The 23111-nt window shown below is 29.2% G+C and overlaps 1 protein-coding gene across 1 annotated transcript in view; it reads right to left on the bottom strand.

Annotated features, from left to right (window-relative positions):
- The window catches only part of LOC129002267 (lachesin-like), a 182307-nt gene that overhangs the window by 157774 nt on the left and 1422 nt on the right, over window positions 1-23111 (bottom strand). The window contains exon 2 of the mRNA XM_054429945.1: window positions 7023-7105. The gene's annotated coding sequence lies outside the window, so the exon portion shown is untranslated. The remainder of the gene's footprint in view (window positions 1-7022; window positions 7106-23111) is intronic.

Genomic DNA, 23111 nt, shown 5'->3' with positions numbered 1-23111 from the left:
ACATAACTCCAAGCCTGACCTAGATACTAAACGAACATAAGTTACCTTTCAACAGTTATTCCTTGGAGTCATTTCGTATACAGTGTTGCACAAAACGACTCCTCTTTCATGACGTTTGTTGTTTTATTAACCTCCATTTCCGTATCCAAATTCAAAATCAATAATAAAAATAATATTTTTTTGCTTTTTAAAAGAAGAAATAATTGTATTTTGTTTGCATGTTTTTTAAACTATTTATTACATTTTTTTGCTGTTGGGAAACGTCAAACAATTATTTTATGCCCGCCATTGTGCTTTTGCCACAAAATAATCTTTTTACAACGTTTTTAGGACAATAGCTTTTCTTTTTTTTAGATTCCATGGCTTGTGGGGTCTCCAAGCTCAATCATTGATTAAGTAACGAAATAATAACTTATAAGTTGTTTTGTCGGTAATGGTCTTCATAACACAAGTCTTACCCTACCCAGTTCAATGGAGTTTATATATGAATTTGCATACAAACCGTGTGGAAGCAGTACAGACCCTAATAAACATAATTGAATTGCAGAAACGTCTCTTGAAGCCACTTGAGGTCTTTGTTTGTATTGTCATGATTGTTCACTTTGTGAATTGTCTAGCTTTGCAACTAAGGAAAGAGTAATTCACTACTATGATAATTGCATGGTAGATATATATGTTTGTTTAAAAATTATTTTGGTGTAATAATATGATTCGTTGCAACACAACGTATGTGATTATATTTGTTTTTAACAATCTTGTTGCTCTTGTATAACATTAGTTAAAACCTACTTGCGACGACTTTTAGTATCTGGTCAATATGCTACATTTACTTTATTATTTGGAGGGTTTAATTTTTATATTATAAGGGATTTCACTTAATAAACTTTAGCTCACACTTTTTAAATGATCATAAATTTAAACTTTCATAATCCATTTTCATTGTTTAAATTACACATTTTCTTGTCTGACAAATATTGTTTAGTTTTAAAATTAACTGTTAACATCGTATGAATAAAATTTTTTTCAAATTGAACTTGCATCTATATTTTAATATAAGGATAGTTGAATGCATAGGAATCACTAATTTAACAGAATTTTACTACTACACTCTATATTTTGTATAGTGTACACAATAGTTCTTATATTTATTTAAGCTCTATACTTACATTTTTTTAAATGACCATCTTACCTGCAACAGAATAAAATATTATTTAGAACACAATAGCATGGTTTATAAAGGTACCTTTAAAATATACTCTGAATAAAAACAAATACTATTATGCTCGTACTAAATATACACATACATTTGTTTCAATAAATGTCTTTTATTCATTCTTAACTATCCGGGGATTAAAAGAAAAAAAATTAATTACTTTTAACTTTATTATTATATGGAAACAATTAGTCTTCGTACATTATCGTTACAAAATGCATAGCTTATAAACCAATTGTATTAACTTAACATATAAATTAAGAGTATTAGTAATGAATTTTAATTATATAGATTATAAACAATAAAATGTATGTGATTGTAATAATACAAAAAAAATAAGTAAAATAAGTATTTGTTTTCATAAGATATATGCAGTTTTATGTTGCGGTTTATTAAATTCTTAACAATGACTTACTCATTAGCTTTGTATTTGGTTATTAGCTCGGTTTTAATATCCTACTGTTCCTGAGAAATAGTACCTCGAAATTTTACTCTTAATTTTTCTTACATTTACAGAATCATTGTCTATAAAAATTGGATTGCTATCGAGTCATTAATATTTTTTTAAATCATAATTGACTATAAGTAGTTATTTTAAAACATATAAATTATCACAAAATCCTAATAAAGTAAACTTTAAGATCACATAAAGGTCGCTTCATTACAGTTAAATGCAAGACACAAAGAAGGCAACAGTTAAGGGGAGGCGTAAAATTATAAAGTCACAATTATGCGGCGAACGTCGCCACGTTTAGCTTTATCTTAATTTGCTCTATTTCCGCCTAAAGTTCCTCTGTATTTTTAACAGGAACTTTATTTGACTGTATTAATATTTATGAAACACACTTTAATGTTTGTAATGATGATTTGGAAAGCAAATAAGACACAAAAACACCACATATATTTATTTATAGGGGAAAAGTTAATGCATTATGGTTGCATAGTAGTAAATGTATTCGAGTTAAGTTTGTAAAAAAACGAAAATATTGACTGAATGTATTTTAATATTTAATTTTTATTATTATTATTGTAAATACTTTGCTTGGTTGAAATAGGTGAAGAACCCGTTACCAATACATTAGTTAGTTGAGTTTTTAAAGAGCTAACTTGTCAGAATAAAATATATAATGGATATAAGTAAAAACATTACATACAAATAATATACTAATAAAATACCCCCGTCGCAGCAAACCTGCATACTAAGCGAATTTCCATTTACCCGGCTTGATTTCTACTAAAATATTCCCTATAAATTTTCAGATTTATTTCCTATTTAAATAACATTAATTTTAGTGAGTAGTTAGGTTTGCTGCTACGGGGAAGATGTTGAGGTGTGTTTTTTCAATTGAAATATTGATAGCTTAGTATGAAATAAACCAAATTGCCAAATTTGATTAAAATATATCCATAAACAAGCAAACTAGAACAGTTTATTTATTCTCCATAAGAATAACATGGGAATTTTAAATTTACAATTTTTTTAAATTTTCTCCGTAGTCAATGAACATTCAAAAACACTTCAATATACTAAATTATTTGTTTATTTAAGCTCTTCAAAATGGTCTAGAGAGAAATTTAGAAATTTTAAGTTTTTAGGGTCAAAAATGAGAAAAACCCATTTTTACCCCATAAAACCCCCCATAAACCCCTGATCCCATGGTCGGATTATGCTGGTTCGCGAACTCGTTCGAATAAATGTAGGTTTACACGTTTGTACCAAATTTCATCAAAATCGGATCAATTTTGCTCGAGTTATCACGCTAACAGACACATATATAAATATATATATATATATATATATATAAATATATATATATATATATGAATTTGAATGGATGGCGTTTTTGGCCTCTGGGGACCTCAAAACGAAAAAGTAAATCGGTCCCGGGTCTAGGTCTTACCATGAGACCTACGGTAATAGCTTATTCCCTATATGGGAACTTCGCTAAAAATACATGAAATGAATTGTTGATGAAACTAAGTAATATATAAATTACTTAAGTATCTAAATTAGTGTAATCACATACTACAAAAACACTTACTTGTACTAGTAAACGGAATCAGAACAAACTGTGACAATAGCCTGCAATGGTTATGAAACAAGATAATAAAAGTTATACAGTAGTTTAAAAATTGTATAACTCATACAGACGAAATCCAAACGAAAATTTGTAGTTTTATTCTTGAAGTATTGTAAAGAAAGAGGTAACCAAGACCAGACATCCGAACCTGCTTGAATACGTGCGTTGTAATTATCACTCCAGCCTCTTTAATCAATGACGCTCGTTTCAAACAAGATCCTGGTGAATCGTTTTATATTCAATATCCATCAAACAATTATAATTTAATCAAACAAATTGATTTAAAACAGTTAGGGGTTCTTTGGTAATTGCTAACATAGCAGTTTGATAATGTTTTAAATGCTGATACGCCGTTTCCTTCTAATAAAAACAAAACAACTACTCTAACCTAATATAGCTTTACAATGCAGTATGGAGAAGATAGGAAATTAAAGCCTATCTAAATAACTTTCTCACATTATCTTTTCCTTTGTAATTTAAAGGTCCATCATAAAAGAAAATATTTAGAGCTGACATGTTATCTATCCAATGGCTATCGAGATAAACACCAAACAATTCGTAAAAAATATTTTTTTCCTACGTTAAATTAATTTATAAAACGAACTAGGGATATCCAACATCCACTTGTACTTCTAATTTGCGGCCTGTTAATTTTTAAACTATATCACAATATTGAATGTGATACAAATGTATGCATACCTCAAGTTTTGGATTAAGAAACTTTAAATGATATAAGACTGTATTGTTATTCTTTCCTTAACCTACCCTAATAATTTTTAGTTGAGACGTCCTATCTTTATATTTAAATCATTACATTATCTTTAGTAATTATCTTAATATTTAGTAATATTAAATATATGCATAAATTTAAAATCACATTTTGATTCCGAACACCAAATAATTAAACTTTCTGAAGTTAATTTAATTTAAGAAGCTAATTTTCTGTTTAAGGAAATAAAATTGTTAAAACATGTTTACAAAAATAAAAATTCTAAGAAACAAAAACGAATAAATTGTGTCGTTACGGAAACTTTATTTAATTATCCTTAAATGAATTCTGCAGAACTTTGATGGTGCTCATTAAAGTGCAAAGGAAGGTCTTGCGTTAGTTTTAGTTTTTAATGAATCAAAAATTATAATAATAAACAAAACACTAAGCTGCAATGTGTCTGTTGCTATGAGTTAATTGAAAATTATCATATTAGTTGGCTATCATAGTGTTGTCATATTGATATTGGAAATATCAACGGAATCAGACATTACAGTAATGTATTTAATTATCTTGCACGTAGAACTTTTGATTTTTATATCGGACAAAGCTTAAAATTGTACTATTGTGTATCAAAAGGAAAATGTATAAACTTGATAATATTAAAAAATGTATTATTATTATTTCAGCTTAATACATACATAACTTTGTTTTGATGTTTTATTTAAATATTAACCATGAACTACAAAACGAAAAAAAACGAAAAATTTGTATCAGGACAATATCGTGATTATAGGATTTTGTATTAGCAGGATGAAATTGTCTCAGTTGTAGCAATTTAGAGGAATTGGGAGTGAAAATGTTTTGATATCTTTATGGCAAGACATAACATTGATGAACTTAAATAATAAGATTAACTAATACAGTCATAGGTCGATACTATTTACTAAGATCAACAGAGGTTGAACAAAGGTCAAGGATATATCTTTAACTCATAGCTAGATACCTTTTCCGGAGATTTATATGATCCCAGAAGTTGAACGATTTTTCCCCACACTCAGTTTCACCTTAAATTTGTTGTGGCGTATTAATCCTAAAAAAAATAGTCAGCTGGGATCAGGGACATCAGCTGCACATATTACCTTTTAAGTATTACAAATAATGACAATAAAATTACTTTGTTGTTATAAAAATGTTTACTTTTTTATGTCAGGTTGTATGATTTTATACAATAACAATGACATTTACCCTTTATAGAAATATACAAATCTGATATATTTTAATTTTAAATTTTCTTTCAGAAGCAATACTTTTCATCTACAATAATGAAAACAGTTTCTCATGAAACAGCAAAAGGAGGTAGGAATAGTTTTGAGAGGTGATTCATTAAGGTCATAAATCTACAAATTATAGTTTTGTGATTTAGTTATCTAAAATAATTGCGCATTAGACCATTAAACTTGCCAGGAGTGTAATTTTGACTCTCGCTCATTTTTCAACCTAGGTGACTTTTCATTTGTATTTGCACTTTTACTTTCAATGAATATCGGCTTAGTATCCAAAAATAAAATGTAATACCCTCATTAGGCACAAATTAGCAAAGCTTTCTTTATGCCTCTCCATCAAGGGAAATTATAATGTCTCCGAATCCTTTACAAAGCAATCCCGTTCTACGCTACATTAACCTTTTACCAAATAAATGCCTCCTTGATAGTCACATAATTAAAGGGAAAGGTCAAATATTTCTAATTACGTATTATCAACTAAGTTTCATCAACAGAGCGATGTGTTTGTCAGCGATAACACATATTTTCGATTTTCAATACATTGCTATTTGCCTTACCTTAAGCTATAATAATTGACATAATTTTTTTTGTACAAACGAGGCATAATATACTTGTATTAACTTTAACTTAAACACTTTATTTCTTAAATACATATTAAAGAAGATAAAATTAGTATGTAAAATAAAATGATCGATTTATATTATTCATTTATTGGTAAAATTGTATTTTGATGATTTTTAAGCATCTAGTGTATCCTCTGTTTATTTTTTTTTGTAAATTAATTTATTATTCTTTCCTGAGTTTTTTTTTTCATAGAAACAACTAATCTTTGCTGCATCATTGCTGCCTTCAATTGTGTATTTCATATTTTTTTGTGAAATTATATTCAGTTTTGCACGCAAACAAAAAAAAAATAAGTAAAAGAAAATCGAGTTTACCGTCAATGTTTCTATTGCAGCAGTGCAGATAGGAGGGATTATACGTTGAAATATCGGGTGAGGCAAGGATTAGGAGTTTCTACATTTCGCTAAATTGAAACCTTATATTATTTATGTAAAAGTAATCTGATAAAATTTATTCAATGGAACATGCAGCTTAAGATTATTACCGGAGAGTTCAGGAGTTTATTAAACCAGCCTAAAAATACATTTTTGATATTACAATGTTAATGCAATAAGTATAGCTTTTTTATGCTTGAGGAAGTATTGCAGAAAGGTTTTGTACTTTAATCCATTTATTTAGTAAGTTTTTTAATACCTCTTAGAAATTGTATGATGTATAAAGCGTTGATTTGTATATTGACAATAAATGAAACGAGAAAAAGTACTTTCCTATTATACCAACCACATCGATAAATATACTTCAAAATACCATTTATTTAGTTTCTAAAACAAAATATTTCAAACCTAACCTAACCTAAGGGTTTTATTTGACCGATTTATGTATAGTCAGTATGATACGAAAGTACCGAGAAATAAATACAACTTAAAATGTATTGAAATTTATATCAAACGTTATTTTATCATATAAAAGTTTCTGGCAGCTTTGAACACTCATTAAGTTGGTTTATTAAGCACAAAAACCCGTTCGTTTAAAAGCCTCTTTAACTGGGAGATGTTAATGGTTACTCCTAACAGATCTTTGTGGAGCTTTATTTCCTTTGATACAAGGCATTAAAATAAGTTTAAAGTTTTTTTTTTTTTTTAAAGACATAGAAATTTATATTTCCTTACCTGAAATAGACTAGGGTTATTGAGCAAGGCTGGTATGTGGTTACAAGTGCTCGCCTCTCAGTCAGAAGTTCAACGGTTCGATCCTGGGGAAAGTAAATTGGTTTTGATAGTTGAAAACTGTTCCTAGATGTCCTTGATAATATAGCTTTTAATAAATAAGCCTAACAAAATCAAGCAGCTGATCTTATTTAGTAACAAAAGCTACACATACAGTATACCACACCCACTTTTCATTCATATTCACCCTAAAATATATAAAGTCTGTGACGCTATCGAATTGTTTATTAATGAGTAAAAAACATTTAGAAAATCCAAACCAGTTACCAAATGGTAAAGCTTAACGTTAAGATGATAACCTATCACAATATGTGTTGTGAAGAGCTTAAGAGCTTTGCAACTGCAAATGGTAAATGTGCAGAGAGAAGATAAGCAATAAGATCAGCAGACATTGTAGTTGTAACGTAGTAAGCTTTCATAAATAACTTTTTAACTTGCAAAGTTTTTAAACAATGTATTACTTCCTCATTTGGTTACCATGTAGGTTTAGTGTCAGTGGAACCTCGATAAGAAAAGTTATTAAGTTATTAAGTTATTCCCCCCCTCGACAACACCTGCTCCCCACACTCAATAATAACAAGTGTATTTTTCAAATCCCCTTGAATTTATTTTACCTCTTACATGTTATTGCAAACCTCAATAAGAAGTCAACCTTGATAACCAGACTTATTTTATAATCCCCATGAGAGTCTTGTTTTCAAGGTTCTACTGTATTTATACACCTATTTATTGAGTATTTTCTGTACACTTTATCGTTCATATATCACTTCGAGTCTGACCTATAAACTGAACAAACATTTACCATTCAGCACTGTAACATTCCTTGGGGTCATTTAGTATACAACATTACACTGGGGCTGCCTTCAATGGCAAACACTTTGTACTCTGTTTTGTTTATGTAGATGTTTTAATATATTTAGATTTAATAAAACTATGTTGAAACTTTTATTAAGTAGTTTTTTAGTAGAATTGATAAAGTTTCATTTCAAAACGTCATCAATAAAATAGTATACTTATACATTGTCCTAATATCATATATACTATTACATTAAAGTGATAAGGGAAATTTTAAAATGATAACAAAAGAGCAAAAGTAAATTGAACATGTACAAGGGAAGATACGTTTCACAATTTTAAAGAATTTAAAACAAAATTAATTGCATATACTACAATTAGTCCGATGTTTTGATAATTTGAATTATGAAAAGGTTAATATTGTAAACAGAAGAATTTAACGGTTTAATTTTGATTTTACTATAAAATTATACTATCAAGGAATTACCACACACTCCATCCACATTGACATAGCAATTAACATTCCATCACAGTTTCTTTATACCTTTGAGAAAACAGATTGATTAATCCCGTATAAAAGGTATTCTTCAATGTCATATTTTTACTATCCCCAGATTTATCATTTTGTTTGACAAATCCTTGTCAACAATCCGAACTGAAGGGTTAAGTATTTTTTATAGTTTCCTTAACAAGCACAGCCAACGTTTCATTCGGCCAAAGTTTATTAAGGGACTTGACTGTTCACACAAACATTTACATACAAACAAGACAGTAGCTCGAGATACTAAATAAACCTAATTGAATTGCAGACAGCGCCATCTGACAGAGCCAACAGCTCTCATATGATATGGAGGAACTTCACTTCTCATTGGGCGATTCAATTTAATTTACTATAATTAAATATAAGCAAATTTGTTGATCACAATGTCTGCTTCGTAGTATTACTTTTCCGTATATATATTTCATGTTGTATTTTCATGCATAGCTAAATCTTTGGTAAGAATATTAGGTATGGAAAACATATCGGTGAACTTATGTCTTTCATACTAATTGTCATAGACCAACCTATGGATTTGGGCTGTTTTTACATGTATGTAAAATAAACAGTTTCTTTATATTATTCTTTAAGAATAATTAGGTTACTGATAAGAATTGAATATTATTGTTTACAATAGAGATTTTTTTAAACTACTGTTATGCATTTTTATATATACATTAATTACCACAAACATATTACTGATGGGATAGTTGAACACAGACTAATAATATGTTAGAATACAAAACTCCTTAAATAAATTATTTATGCAATTATACAAGAAAGAAGCGTTTAAGGGAGTAAACAGACTTTATTGAGTTTCAAAGTTTACAAATAACTAATGAAAGGTGTCGATTCTTATCATCTAACAAAATTCTTCGTTTCTTTATTTCTAAGATACTTCATTTTTCAATTACATTGTTAATTAATTAATATATTGTATACATTACAGTAACATAAACTAGAAGTTTATTTGGTAAAGTAAACATAAATTTACGGCTAGTCATTGATAAAAAGATATACAAGTAATGTTATACTTTTATAGTGAAATCTAGTATTTTTATACAAATTGTTTAAGATTTACATTTTAAAAAGTAAGACAAAATAAACCCTTAGCCTATTTAGCTGAACATGAAAAACCCATACTGATCTTAAACTCCAATGCAACAACTAATATAAACGTAACTAACTTAATTAGCAAATAACATTTATTTGTTCTTTCAGAAAGTCTATATCGCGGCTCTCTTACTACCCCAGACTACGTACAGTAATTTGCATACAAACCGTGTGGAAGCGGTACAAACCCTAATAAACATAATTGAATTGCAGAAACGTCTCTTGAAGCCACTTGAGGTCTTTGTTTGTATAGTCATGATTGTTCACTTTGTGAATTGTCTAGCTTTGTTACAGGGACAATTACAATCAATTATTTGTACTTAGATTTTGACGATCGCTTGATAATCAATTTAATTAATTAACTAATTAATATCCATAACATTGATTACACATTTTGTTTTCCCAATAGGTAGAATTTGAAATGGAACTATCCATTTTTTACTCATTTCAAGATTAAACATAATAAATATTTACCTCAATTTTGTTGTCGTTGTAAGTTTAAACCCAATTCTAAATATATCTTATAATAAACAGTTCAACTGTTTAAAGTGCTTAAATAATAGTGCTATTAAAAATCACTTTTTTTCGATTCACGTTAAGAAGTGTTATTTAGAAGCTGACACAAAACTAGTATGCAATTTATCTGCAATTATTAAAGTTGAATGAACTTGAGCAAAATAACACAAAAGCAATATTATGAAACCTGAGTTGTCTTACGACGCTAGGCACAAAATATACAAATTTTTTTATATTAAATTTTCTTTACCAATTTTGTCAACTACTGTCTCTATAGTTCTATGCTTTGCAATATGATGTAATAATGTTTCAATCGTTTTACATATTTATAATTTATTAATGCCCTTGCAGTTTTTCTAGTTTGTGTTTTAACTTTTATGAATTACGAATAAAATTTCCAGTTTAAAATATGTTACAACATTCAAATTCAATTGCAAACTAATTTGGCGAAAATTGTTCTTTGTAGAAGATGGAAAGGTAACAATTTCTCAAGCATTACTGATTGGAATCTCATTGCGGGTTGATTAACTACAAATACAATTTATGTTGAATTTATAGTTTTAGTTGTATTAAATAACTATTGCAATATTTTATTATTTTATTTAGCAATTTTCCTAAACAGACATTTGAAGAAAAACCTTTAATTACAAAGTGTATTCTGATATTTTTCTTATTAATACTGCCTCCCAATATTAAATTTTTTTTTTATCTTTCCACCTCAACAATAAGCAAAAAGTGTTATTATTGCTATTATCTTAACAATAAGAAACAATAAGTAGGCATATTATGCACACTATAATTTGTCATACACTGTTATATTTATTTTTTAAATGAATAAAAAAGAATTTAGGAATACTAATTTATATTCCTTTTATTGTATTAAAGGGATTAAAACATAAAAAGTTGAATCCCTTACCAAATTAACGCACGTAATAAAGAAGGATATTGTAAAAACTAGTGACAGCTAAACCTGTTGTCTGTATTCGGGCGTTAATTGCCACTGCAGCGCTGATGACATTCGTTGAAAACAAGATCCCTGCAGAATTGTTGAGTTATTTATGAACCTTTGACCTACGATACGGATATTATTAATTCCAACACTTAAAATTATCTTAGTAATTTTCAATATTTTTTACTAGTTATGGATATTTTTATATTATAAAATAGGTTACGGAAAGCTTAGATTTTTTGTGTAGAACTTGATAACAATATTTTAATCAGCGTTGACAAAAAATTTTTTTATAAATATACAGTATATATATTAATGAATCTTATTTATGATACAAAATTAAAAAAAAAACAGTACATCTAGCTTTATACGTATGTTTATACTAAAAAATCATACATATAAATATAAACTTTTAAACTGAAAATGGTTGGTTTGGGAATAACATTTTACTCGAACATATTTTCATTAGCATGACACCATTTACGGAAAGTAATATTGTCCCTGGCGACCTTTCTGTGCCAGAACCTAAAAGCACTTTTGTTAAAATAGAGGAAAAGCTAATATCAACCACTCATTTGTGTAAAACATGCAACATACATGTTAAACAAAATAATCTAATTTTTACTAATTATTAGTATAAAATATATATAAATGCATTAGTTATCAATTAAAATGGATATTTAAATTTGCAAGTGTATATTATTTAAAAAGGTTTAAAAGTAGTTTAAAACTTTAAAAACTCCATACTAGTGTTTATAAACAGAGACCATAAAAATAATATTAAACATAACCAACCATAGTTAAATTGGAAATAAGCTTTACTAAAAAAACACGTCCTCGTGGCCAGCTACCATTTTCGATCAAGCATTTGATTAGTGTTTGTTAGAGATTAAATGAATTTGTATTTCTTTTGTATTTTTTATTCTTTACTGTAAAGGTGAATCCACTGATAGTTTTTGCAAATTTACAACAATTGTTTATACAGAAAATAATGTATACTGGTACTTATTGATGTTTTCAATTACCTACTCTTTACACATTTTTACTCAAAGTAACAACACATTATAGGGGGTATTTTTAAAAAGGTAGAGATGTCATTTTAAGATATGATGTAGCAAACACCACTGATGAGGCTTTAAAAAACTAATTACGGCCTATACTTAAACAAAAATCGTAAAGTAATGTTGATTTAAAAGTAAGTTTAAGCCCTCATTAGGCTCATATTAGCGAGAATCTCCGGCTTTTAGGCCTTCCCATCAAGGCAAAATGGTCGGTCTTATATTTTATACTTTCCTGGTCTTTGCAAGCCTACGCTTCATTACCCTTTTTTAACAAAAAAAACCTCTTTGTTGATAACATCATTAGGCTATTCTCATTTTGAAGGTTGTTTGCCCCCATCATACTTTTTCCTCTATACTAACTAGAGTTGTTTTTACCATCAAAGAGTTATAAAAAAAAGAAATTACTAATAACTTATGGCTTTTAGACTTTTTTATTCTCATAAAAAAGCACAACCTTTCACCTAAGAGACCCTTAATACGTGTACTACTATTTAGAAAACATTAGTGTAAAAATTAAAATTAGAGAAAGCCATGTCTCTGAAAAAGAAAACCCCCTCAATCAAAATGAATACAGGAGTAAAGGAACAAATTGTCACAGGAGTCAAAGTAAGTTGTTGTTACAGTTGGGTATTTCTAATATGTAATTTGTACGTGTTTTTTTAAATATTTTAATGTATGTGAAAAAATACTAGAGGTCTAACATAAAAAAACTGTTATGAAGCGATACTTGTTCTGGTTTAAAACATTTTTTTTCGTACACTGCCAAATTGGTAAAAACTACTTCAAGCTCGGTTGAGTTACAATTTACTTTTCATGCCTTAAATTTGCTGTTAACATAGTACAATACAAATTTTAGAGAGAAATAACTGTAGAAAGAGTTTAATTTTTATCTGTCTATTTAATTGCCTATAACCCAATTGTATTGTCTAGCAATGCCAATATATAACTAGGGCCAATACATTATAAGTATTCCTCCGGTAATTTAAAATCCCCAGGCCACATTATTCCAAAAAAATATTGGTACACAAAATGTATACTAACTTTATAATTCAATATATACTGTTTTCTTTAGAATCCACCACTTATAGAAAAATACTTATTAACCTAATTACTGTGGAAAACCTATTCTGGAAGTTCTATTTCCGTGGTTAGTAGTTTATCGTGTGTTAATAATTTTATTAAAACTCTTGTTAGACAATAAAAGTGACCTGAATGAAACTGTTTGAAAATTAAAATCACTTAAAGTACGAATACAGTCGAACTTGTTATCAATGTTCAAGAAAGTACTCCCTCTTCTATATTGCTGCGGCAACGCAGATATGAGGATTAGACGATACCATGCGAGACTGAAGATTAGGAGTAAGTTCTGAGCTAAATTGAAACTCCATGTTTTATAATTGAAAATATAACATTGTAGCACTATAAGACACTAGTTATCATACCAAAGAATATACAGGGTGTTTTTTTAAAATCTCCATCTTTATTTGTGTAAAAACCGCAATAGATAGAAATATGCTAATTGCGGGAATCATCTATTGACGTGGGGGCCCAATTGTTTTGAATTCTACGTTACATTCACATTCCCCCCTTTGCCCCCTGCCACCAACTTAATTTTTTTTAATAGCAAGGTACCCCTTGTGACATATCAAATGAAAGAGCATGAAAAAAGAAAATGTTTGATGAAAAAAAATTAAAAATCGGTTCATAAATTTGAGAGATATTTCCCCCTCCCCCTTCCCAGAACTTATTTTTTTTTTAATAGCAAGGTACCCCTTGTGACATATCAAATGAAAGAGCATGAAAAAAGAAAATGTTTGGTGAAATTTATTTTTCATTTGATATGTCACAAGGGCGGGTACCTTGCTATTAAAAAACAAGTTATGGGTAGGGGAAAAGGGGGGGGATTATCTCACAAATTCATCAGCCGATTTTAAAATGTTTTTCACCAAAAATTTTCTTTTGTCATGCTCTTTCATTTGATATGTCACAAGGGGTACCTTGCTATAAAAAAAAATTAAGTTCCAGGGAGGGAGGGGGGTAATATCTTACAAATTTATGAACCGATTTTGAATTTTTTTCATCAAACATTTTCTTTTTTCATGCTCTTTCATTTGATATATCACAAGGGGCACCTTGATATTTAAAAAAAATAAGTTGGGGCAGGGGGGCAAAGGGGGGGAATGTGAATGTAACGTTGAATTCAAAAACATTGGGCCCCCTACGTCAATAGATGATTCCCGCAAACTGCATATTTCTATCTATTGCGGTTTTTACATAAATAAAGATGCAAGTTTAAAAAAAAACACCCTGTATAGTTCAAACACTTAAAGAAAAAATTAAATTTACAGGGCAGTTTGGGAAACATCCCATTGTAGACGGTATTTTGATATCTTAGGAGAATAAATCTTGTGTATGTTTCAAGTTTTATTGTTTACTTCCTTTCATATACAATAGGACGAACAACTAAAATAGTAAGAAGAAAATCTCTTTTTATATAAGGCAAACCAATAAACTATAGCTGTGATTTTTGTAATGGTAATATTAGTTTAGGCAACGATTGCGTAAAGATAGTGTTAACGACACGAGTAGAAAATTTAAGGTACGAGCCTTGGCGATTGCCTTAAAAACTTCTACAAGTGTCGTTAACACTATTTACGCGAGTTGCGTACACTACTTTACCCACGACAGTGTTTCAATTACTAAAAATCATTACTTATAACTTCTAAGATATGTTTTTTCGTTTAACTTCTCATTGCCCCTGACAATGATGCAACGAAACATTGTACCAAAACACTAATTAATTGCACCATTGAACAATTAAATTGGTCTGAACAGCTGATTATTTGAAGTTCGAATCATTACAATTTTACTTCTTCTCTCTTAATCCTTGAACCTCATTGGTCCGGTACCCATGGTGTTATGAGTAACTGTTATGAAAGTAAACAATGATGTGATGAAAAAATTTGCAATTCTGATAACTGAACTGAAACGGCTACTTTAAAAGACGGTCTTAGTAAAAAATACTTTACGGGAAGATATTGTTGCGTTATAACAGATGAATTAAGAGGCGTCATAAAAAGTGGAAGTAGCCATTAACATTGGCGTGATGGAGAGGCTTTTAAACGAAAGAGTTTTTGTGTTTAATAAGGCAACTTAACGAGAGCTTAAAACAGGCTGAAACTTTTATATGAATAATAACTTTAATATAGGCTTGGATTTTTTCAATTCTGTCTGTATTGTGCAAAATAATCTGGTCCAGTTCGGTGCCATCGATCCATTATTTTTAAATATAATATATAAGTTTACACTTTAAATCTATGTATCCATAATTTGTCATGCTTTAACTAACCAAATCTAGCTATAGAAAGGGAAAATTTGTAAAATACACTTTTGTAGGTAGGCCTACATAATCAGTTTTGTAGATGTTTATTAGTATTAAAAATGTACTAAGATATTGAAATATCAGTAAGGACAACCGCTTTAATATGTTAATCTTTTGTTTAATGTCTTTTGCCACGTCATTTTAAGTGCTGAACTTAACGTATTTCGTTATATCTCACACTTTTCTAACCGTAAATATATATATAGGTATGCTGCAACCGGAGATTCAATGTTACCGTATATTTAATAAGAGCAAGGTTTGAAGTATGTAAAGTTAATATAATTAGAGCAATTTGAAAAAGGTTTAATGTAACACTTTAAAAACGGGTATATTAACAGTGTTTGACAATGAACTAAGTTAATTAATTAAAGCATTCATCTTACATTTCAGTTTTCAAAAATCCCCCCTAATAATGAGAGCAATTTGAAAAAGGTTTAATGTAACACTTTTTAAACGGGTATATTAACAGTGCTTTGACAATAAACTAAGTTAATTAACTAAAACGTGTATCCTACATTTGAGTTTTCAAAAATCCCACCTAATATAATTTATTTCCATTGTAATACTTTGTCACGTGGAAATTGAAAATTAGATTTTAATTACTTCTCGATTAATAAACCCTAGTTTTAATTTGTGTCGCGAGTTTTCTTTGTGGTGCTGTTTACTAATTAATGGTGTGTATCATGTAACTTTGTACACAAACCATAGTGGACTTGATTTTGTGTTTTATGAAAAATGTTTTGCGTTGCCTGTTTGTAAGATGTTAATTATTTAATTTCAATTTTCATCAGTGAGCAAAAAAGAATTCAAGTGTATTAAACTATTCTTCCAGTCAAAAGATTTGTCTAAGTCACTATAAAGAACATTATAGCCGTAGCCAATGAAAATATATTTACTGAAGCTGCTGAAGTGTAATTATGTCATACTTTTCTAATTTATGAAGGTAATTTGAACTCTTCTATCCAATATGATTTACTTGATGGGTTTTAAATGTTTACAAATTAAACAAAGGGTTACAGAATAATCATTTTAACGGCATGATAAAACTAAAAAGTATCTTAAATAGAAAGATTTTTTTAAATAGACTAACCTCTTTTAAATTTGGTTATTTCCATTCCTTTTTTACTTGGAAAATAAATTCTTTTGACACTATAGGTGTATCGAAATAATGTTGATATTAAGTTTGAACAATTACGTTAATTTAAGTGAGATTAGTGGAAACATTAGTGACAGTGTTAGCTTACGTAAATGACTGTTAAGGTTCTTTCTGATGTTAAACGAGTTAAATAACGCTTGTAAAAATTGGATTGAATTTTCAAATAACCATTATTATTTGTATTTTGTTGCTTATAGTAAACATAATTATGTGCATTATATATTTCAAAGGTTAGAGACCGTAAAATCATGATTTTAGAAATTGGCGTCAATGTTTTAATATGTTTCTTTACGGTAGCCAATTATGATAATATAATTCCCAGTTCCTTTCCCTTGTATTATGGGGGATTAAAAATAACATACGTATCCCAATATTGTGCTGTATTTTGAGGATTAAACCCGAATAACATAATTATTGTTATTCTAAAAGCCATACAAAATAAACTTAAATTAGGGACATTCCATGAATAAAGCAGTTTGAAAATCAATATAATGAAATTTTATAAGGAAACCTGGCTTAAGTCACACTGCTTTATGTTACTGTTAAACTATGCGTTAAAATGTCAACACAAGGAAATCGCCCATAATTTTACCTAGTTTTTTTCAATTTTTATTTAAAAATATCATATTTGACCCTGTTTTATAAATTATGAGTCCAATAAAATTGGGGTTTCATTTTAGAAGCCTAAAATTGGGTTTGCTGCTCCGGGAAAAGGAAGAATCGTATTACTAATTTCAAACCCTCATATTCACCTTTTGGGTCTCATTGGAGTGTCTAAAAGAGCTTACTAAACGACATGTTAAATGTTTGGTAGCAGATGTCAAGATGAATCATTTTAATGCATTGTACACAGTAAGAGTTAATTGGCGGCTAGACACGTTTACTACCCCATTACAATGCAAAACACCGCGCAAACTGCTTCACCATGCTCTCCATCTCTCGGGGAATAATCGTGATAATGCTCTTTGATATATTCTCCTAGCTACTCAGATCACAGTAAATATTAGGTAAAAGTGAAATTGGGTTTGGTTAGGGTGGTTTAAGGGTGCTTTATCATGTGATCCATTCTATTTATTTACCTTGATGTCCGACCTTATCATCCCAGTGTCTAGCATGGATTCGCTTTAACAACAGGCCAAACAGCCAGTTGTAATATTGTCATAGAGGACAATTATTTCGTGATTGGTGGGATTTGAACCGAGGACCTTGTGAGATGAACTCCCGAACTCTATCTAGTTCAGCTCACATCCATGCTAACCACTGAGTTAATTAATTAAGTTTACTTTTTTTGTTTCTAGTAACATAACAAATCAGTATTGAACATAAAAAAACAGAATTTAAAAAAACAAGAAAGGTTTGCCATAATATGATTTTTTACTTACTCCCCCCTACCTCCTAACAGTTTGAAAATCACTATAATAAATACTTTCATTATCAGGTTAGCTACCACAATTGAAATTAACTTTTCATTCTCGCAAAGACGCATGGTGTAGATGATGAAATTGAATAGAGCTGTATAAGTTTGTGTTTAGTGTTAAAGTTTTTTTTGCATTTCTTCATTGTTCATTGTTGACTATTTTGTTAATTAGGAAGCTATCCATTTGATTAAAAGCTTCACACTATATTTTTGCTGAAAATTACATTGTAACAAAATGTACTGAACATTTAAACATTAAAAGTCGTTGAGGGTTAAAATATAAGTCTTAATCCGGCATTGGTGACTACTTAAAATTTAATAAACGTAGTCAAGTAAAAAATTTGCATGTGAAATGAAAATCATAAATTTGTACTCGAGTAAAATTTAAGAAAAGGAAATACGAATATTTATGAAACACCTAAAGACCCTTCACTGAAGCATATTTATCAAATGTTAATATCTCCCACTCCCGCAATGTAAATGAAGGCTTAAGTCGTAGACTCTGTAATTTATGTATGTAGCCAACTGCATAACTCTAGTACTGTTGTTCTGGAGTTGGTAAATGTAAATATAGTTCGCTATGTTCATTACTGCACTGAGCATCATGGGTGAAATTAACCGTTTCCAGTTTAGGTTAGTTTAGGTTGGTCATATTAATATATACATTCCTCAATATCATATTAGTCTACTCAAATGTCTAGTCAAGATCTGAAAGTAACAGTTTTCTGAACTGAGCATAGGTTTTAAAATTTTGTTTTTATAAATTGTGGCTATACAAGTCTAAATATTTTTTAACGTAGCTCTTCGATGAAGTATTTGAAAGAAAACACAGATTCGATATAATCAGCAAGTTATTCAAGATTTGTTTAATTTTTCTATCAGCTTAGAAAATAAGGCTAAATACTACTGTCAATGTTACTGTATATAAGTTATTAATAATAATCAAAAAGAACCAATACGGTCTAATTTATTATTTTTGATTGTGGTTACTCTTCTAACTTCTTAATTATGGTATTAAAACTTGGAAGTAAGAACTTTTTCACTTTAATGATTGAAATATTCAACGAACTCTACAAATGTACCATACACGAGCTGAAAAGGATCTTTCATTAATTTTGCGTTCTTTTGAATCCTACCTGGTATTGTTTGCCAGTTATTATCATCACCGTCTACTTAAACAGTAACAAAACGGGTCGTCAGTTTTCAATCTATGCAGACTCAAAAGTTTGTTGTGTATTGTTGTGTGTCCGTCCTTTTTAATTTTTTTTTAATGCATATTTAATATGTTAGGTATTTTTTTAACTCCTGACGCAATGCAAATGAAGCCTTTTCGTATTGTATAAAATAAATTGATGATTGGCGGATTTTGAAGCCATGAACGTAGAAACCAAAGGGTGTTCTACTAATAGACCAGTTAGCTTCCCTTCCTCAAAGAGTCTATCTCCACGATTTCAAAAGTCTGGAATATATAGAGCTACTTAAAGTTAATTCTCATTTAGGTAAAATATGACAACAACTGAGCACATCTTTGTAGGCAAACTATTTAAAACCCGTTTTAAGGTCGTTTATTTACAATGTCAATCATAGCTTTTTTAAAGTAAATTTATTTAACATAATATTGAATGTCAATATAATGTATGTTTTTATTGAAATGAACGCAATATACAATGTCACATTTCATTCTAAAAAAACTCATACACCCTCTTAGATGTTTTGTTATTGCTTTCTTAATTATTATTAGATGTTTAGAATTTATTAGGAAATTATAACAACTCTAGAGCACTTATAATTCCAGGAGAGAAGATTTACTTAAAATACCTGAAATACTTGAATGTTTGGCGTTCTCTTTGAGATTGATGCAACAGCCTCTCCCGCAACGAAAATAGAATGGTTTTTTCGTCCGCGTTCTTCAGATAGACAGGTAGCAATATTTGGTTTTGCTACATATTGTTGTTTAGGAATATCGATGGTCTATAATAGTTGTCTAGCGCCGATATTTATTGGTATTTTAGAAATGTTTGATGATTAAAATTGGTATCACACTACCTAGTTTTTTTTTACTTTGGCACAATGAAAGGATTTGCCAACCAGCATAGCTTCAACCCTCCTAGCACAATTAATTAATACATTTAGGTATTTTTATCAATAATATTTAGTAAATGATATTTTTTGCTAAATGGCTGGGTGAACAAGATTCTTGTGTTCCCAAATAGTATAGTGTTATTTTTAAATATCGATATCACAATATGATTCGAGCTGACAATCGTCACTTTGTACTTGGGTAAATATTTGTAAAGGTGAAACATTGTATTTTAAAACAAGAATTAAACTTTAATCAAACACCATTAATTAAACTTTTACTTCGCTAACTTTTGGCTAAATTAAATATGTATCAACGTCGGAAAGCACTATAAATTTTACCTTCTAAAATATTTAAAATTACTAAATGTTTTTGTGAAACCTTATTTGTTCTAGGACGCTAGGCACGAGCCTGGAATTGTTTCTCGCGTTACTTCGGGCTAGATTAAGGGGTTGCGGCTTTATCACTTCGATAAAATCCATTGGTGACTTGGCGGGATTTGAACCCGGGACCTCAGGGACCGAAGTCCCGCGCTCTAACCACTACACCAGCTCGCTCCTCCATTAAGTGAAACATGAAGAAATTCTTTAAAACATATTAGTCAAATATTAAAAACGTTGTCTAAGATAAATGATTTATGTACGCAGCCAACTGCAAAGCTTTGGTAAGGATTTTTTAAGCTCTATTAGAACACCAAAAGACGAATCAAATTACTTTTGAACTTGTTTCGATGATATGCTCAAATTATAACTTGTTCATTAGAAATGATATTAACATTAATTGGTTGGGGAAAAATTATAATTAAAAAAAGCAAATGACGTTAATTGGTGAGATGAAATTCCACCTCTAATAATCTAAATGGAATGAAAGCGATAAAGTAAAGCTTGCCAATATGTATAAAATAGATTTGATGGATTTCCCTTAATCCGGTATTTTTCAATCGCAATTCCCGAAAATCATTTGCGATTTCGATGAAACTGCATTCTTCACTTTGATCCTACCGATAAACTAAATCAAAAGTTTTATTTTGTTCAACTATCTCTTTTAGTTAACTGATTTTCTCTTATAATTTGTAATCCATAACGCTTAGGGCATAACAATCATACTATACATTCTAGGAATGTAATAGGATCATTTTTAGAATTTCTTACGATAAAATACCTTCGCACACTTAAAGGTCTTACCATATCAAAACGGTTCAGATTTTATGTGGTCTTATGCGCGCAGTTCTCGAAGAATAAGAAAGTTTTTTTACTTTACTTGTTTGTTTAATTATGTTGCTATTTCTATTATGGACCTGCATCTTGGTAAATTATCAAAAAAATATTTAAGTTCTTATTGTGAGGAAAACATCATTAGTGGTATTTTATTATTTTGTTAAACTATAAATAATAATAGCATTTGAAAATGTTATAGAAATATGTCAGTACACAAAAAAATATCAATTTACTATTAGGAGTAACGCAGAACCAACGTAGAACACGTTTTTTTAGACTAAATATAGTGAAAGTTTCAGCTCTCCAAATTTATGTTAATTTTTTTTAAAAGTCAAGTGTCTTAAAAATAGATTTTTTGCAAAGTATGGAATTAATAATAGCAGTAAAGCAGAAAAACTAGAAATTTAAACAATGTACAAAGTGAAATTGTACATTCTTTGCCGATGTATGAAACTATTCGTTTCGTTATGGTATATTTTCTTACGAAATTAACGGAATTAACGGTGTTTGGTCGTGGGTTATTTGTTAATTCATTGGTTTGCCTGCTTTACTTTAATATAATAAGTTAAATGATTTCTAGTTAAACGAGAGTTTAAGTTGTACTATCCTTACCTTGTTTGCTTGTATTTTTTAAGTTTTTTTTACTATTTCATGATTAACTAAATAAACTAAGCAAATGCAAATTACAGCTGCTTAAAGATATTGTAGTTACTAACACTTCCGGTAAGTTATTTGTTCTGACCCCTCCAATTATTATTTATAACTGAAATCGGATTCTTCAATGGGATATAATAGTTCGATTGGTCTTGCGATGATTTTCCCAAATCCTAATTTTATTTTGTCAAACTAACGAATATAAGCTATTGTAAAACATAAACGAGTATTTTACTATTTTTATTTATTTTACTACTTGTTTAACTGATACATAAAGCGAAACAGGTCAAAAAATGTATACACAATGTATCACAGATTCCACTTCAAGAGAACAAAACTACAATTAATTATACGATAAAACAATAAATTTTAATTAAAAATAAACGCATGACTGTGAGTGATTCAAAATACTATACTTAGACAAAATTAAATTGGTTTATTGAATTCCGTGTCATGACAACAGCTTTCATCTCAAACAAACAAATTAGACAACAACTACAACAACAAAAAATGTCTTAAAATAAAACCAATTTATATAAGATTGTATTATGATCAAATTTTAATGAATTTAAAACCAAGTAAAATATAAATGAACGGTCGCCTAAAAGGTTAAAGCCATTATAGTAGCTTAGGGGATTTAATTTAAATTTGCTGCTCCTAATGGAACCGTATCATACAAATAGGTTCTTAGTGGAATATTAGCTCTGGTTATCAGAAATAACTGCTACTGTTATCTCCTTTTCATACAGAAAATTGCACTCTAAACATAACTCGTTCCTATTTTAAGCATAACATGATAATACTCTTTGCTTCAACATTTACAGAGTATGATTTTGGTACAATGATACAATATGAAGTCAATAAATAAAATCTACTGAAAAATAGCATATTCATTGTTATTTGATTATTTATAAAAAAATTGTTTTTTTAAATTATAATCAATAATATATATTATACACTTTGTAACTTTTGTAAGTTATATCCTATTCTAGAGTAATATTTTATACTCTATGCAGTATATTAGCCAGTATATCATAACCAGCATACATTGTATGCTGGTTAAGTGTAACCTGTTGAAATAAAGGATTTTCATTTCATTTCATTTCACCTTCACATGCTAGAACCCTTGAACGGGAAGTGTTCTACACATTACT

The sequence above is a fragment of the Macrosteles quadrilineatus genome, unplaced genomic scaffold (assembly GCF_028750875.1).
Source record: "Macrosteles quadrilineatus isolate MER2022 unplaced genomic scaffold, UCM_ALF_1.0 Scaffold_9__3_contigs__length_116548681, whole genome shotgun sequence".
In the NCBI taxonomy this organism is placed as follows: Eukaryota; Metazoa; Arthropoda; class Insecta; order Hemiptera; family Cicadellidae; genus Macrosteles; species Macrosteles quadrilineatus.
The sequence above is the reverse complement of the archived record's forward strand: the minus strand, read 5'-3'. Positions and strand labels throughout refer to the sequence as shown.